General features: G+C 38.5%; 1 protein-coding gene across 4 annotated transcripts in view; it reads right to left on the bottom strand.

Moving 5' to 3' along the window:
* Positions 1–2,800, bottom strand: part of LOC106869429 (rho GTPase-activating protein 45) — a 125,030-nt gene that overhangs the window by 120,436 nt on the left and 1,794 nt on the right. The window lies entirely within an intron of this gene.

The following is a 2,800-nucleotide window of genomic DNA, read 5'->3' as shown; positions in this document are numbered from 1 at the left end:
GAATTGCTGTGCTTCAGAAGATTCCCATCTAGCTAAGTAAAATCGAAGCCATAAAGGCATGTCCCTTATGTCCATCTCCCCACCCACCCCACACAGTCTGTCCCCTGACAAACACCTCTCCCCTACATCTCATCCTACCAACACACCCCTACCCCACCACCCACTGTATCCCCTCCCTTTTGTCTCCAAATCCCCTTCGCGGACCTACCTGCACACAATTCGTCCAATCTATTCCCCACAACATACCTTTCTAATACCCCCCCTCCATCACTCACTCTTTTAGAAATCTCGCGAACTCACCCACCCGCCCCTCCAATCTTCCGGTCCACTTTACCGTACACACCTCTGTAACTTGAGTGTACAGCATCCCCATCTCATCTCTCTCTCTCTACAACTTAGGTAGCCAACATTTCTCCTCTACAGCAAGACACCTTTTTTCTGTCCTCTCAGTTGATGAGGTATTGTTCTGCAAGTTACTCGGTGACCTTATTGCCTCTCATGCCACGTAAAAGCATCTCATATTCTGTATTAAAGTGGTTAGCGTTAAGAAGGGCATCCAGCCGTAGACACCCTATCGAAGCTGACAGAAGAGCCAACTCCTGTCAAACAGTGCAACCCATGCCAGCATAGGACATTAAATGATGATGATGGTGCTTGTGTGTGCGTTAGTTTGACAGGTGCTTGTGGAATGCGCTTTAGGTTCATTAGTTACCTATATAACTTTACAGCTGTGCGTGTGTATACTCGTCACATGTATATTACCTCGTCTTTTTACGTGTGAAAGAAATTGGAAGCTGACTTGTCAAAAGAAAGGTGCTAGCTAATGTTGTTTGTGTTCTTGCCTGTTATATAACGAAACACCTTACTGGAGATTGTTAATAAACATTTTTTAAAAGTGCAATATATTGATCTAAAAGTTTAAAAGAGAAAAAAGTCTTATTTCTGGAAAGGCAAAGTGTTTTGATGGTAAATGAGTTGTATAAATTTAAGTAAACTTCTATTTGGACTCCCTAATTAACAAACACAAACAGACAGAGGATTCTAATGTTTACAGGTCTGTCAATATTTTGGAAAAATGTGAGCGAAAGTTTGTATTTTGATAATTGTGTTCAATAAACTACCATACACATTATTAGAGTTGTGGACGTGTTTATTCACTAATATGTGTATTACAAAACTATTGTATGTGTATGTACATATTTGGGTATATGTATGTTTGTATACTACAAATGAAAGAACCCATTTCAGCGTAAACAAACATACATGCATACATACACACACATATATATAATCTGTACATAAACTACACCTCGTCCCTCGGTACTAAACAAAAAGGAGCACAAAAACGAGAAACTGGACACAGCGAATGTCTTCTACAGAAATTCTAAAATATATTGTTTTATTGTTTATAAAATATCTTATAAAAACGATAATTAAATCAGTCTAATTAGTCTTAGTAATCACAGATCATAGACTATTATCTACTCCTCTACACGTGTGGAATTCCCCGCAATGTCTACAAAAACTAAGCAGTTATATTGTACGTCTATAAAAGAGGTCATAAAACTGTCATTAAATCGGTTTGATCAGTCCTTAGTAGAGTTATTTATGTAAAATGATGGTTTCTTTGTAAATAGGGTAAAATGTAACGCATTTTTGTATGTGATGGGGTCCTTGTTTTTGTTTTTTTAAGTGACGTGTGTGTGTGTTTTGGGGTGGGGGATCTTGATCACGTACACATTCAACAATATACATGTGTGTGTATATTTCTATGCATGTAACATACAGCAAACAAGAGTATGGTAGTCAATGCTTTATAGAACACAAGCGTTAGCACTCAATACCAATTCCTGGTTAATCACACTTTTAACACTGGTACTTCCTCAAAAACTTCAGCTGCTCACCAATGATAGAATTGGTGTGGAAGTATTCCATAGGGTAACATATGTATGTCAAGGAAAAAAAACGATATAAGTAAAGCCACAAGTTTAATATCGCCTACAACTATTTCAGTACCATTCCGTTTTGAACCACATTCCATACAAATGATTATACGATATAAGGTGTACAATATCTGTATAAAGTTACCCGTGGAAGGATGGGCTGAAATGGCACATCACACAAACACACAGGTACAACACTGATTTTCCCGAACCTGAAGTGGTTACTTAATTAAGTCAATGCACTCTAAATTAAACAAAACATTAAATTTACTTAAATTATATGAAATACAGGTACCTGTACATCAGTGTAAATTAGTGCAAATCATTAGAAGTTCCAGAATATCAGTGTCCAGAAAGTCGATGTCGTACCTGTGTGTGTGTAATATATATATATATATATATATATAGCAAATATGGTCATGTCAGAGCAGAAAGCCCAACCTCACCGTGCCGTACAGAAGTCCATGAAGTTGGGTAGCTAAGAGCAACATCAGGTAATGGAACAGGAAGGAAGATGATAAAAAAAATGAGGCTGGCTCACGATCGAGAAAGATAGAGGGAGGGAAGTTACGTCTTTGTGGGGTGCACCGACGGCCTCCTTGCGTTACGGAATGTGACGGGTGTGTGCGCGCGCGCGTGCGGATGTATAATATATAAATATATATATATGTGTGTGTGTGTGTGTGTGTGTGTGTGTGTGTGTAAGCAAGATGACAGTGTAGAAAGATTCTATGGAATGATAGGAACGGTAGAATACCGATCTGGTTATTTTCGTTAAGTACCGGCAAATGGAAATCTCCTGGTCAGCCACTAGACGAATCTTCCAGCTCCTCTCTTGCAGAGAAAAAGTAATTAGA

Source organism: Octopus bimaculoides, chromosome 19 (genome assembly GCF_001194135.2).
Source record: "Octopus bimaculoides isolate UCB-OBI-ISO-001 chromosome 19, ASM119413v2, whole genome shotgun sequence".
NCBI classification, from domain to species: domain Eukaryota; kingdom Metazoa; phylum Mollusca; class Cephalopoda; order Octopoda; family Octopodidae; genus Octopus; species Octopus bimaculoides.
This window is presented reverse-complemented; position numbering and strand designations above follow the sequence as displayed.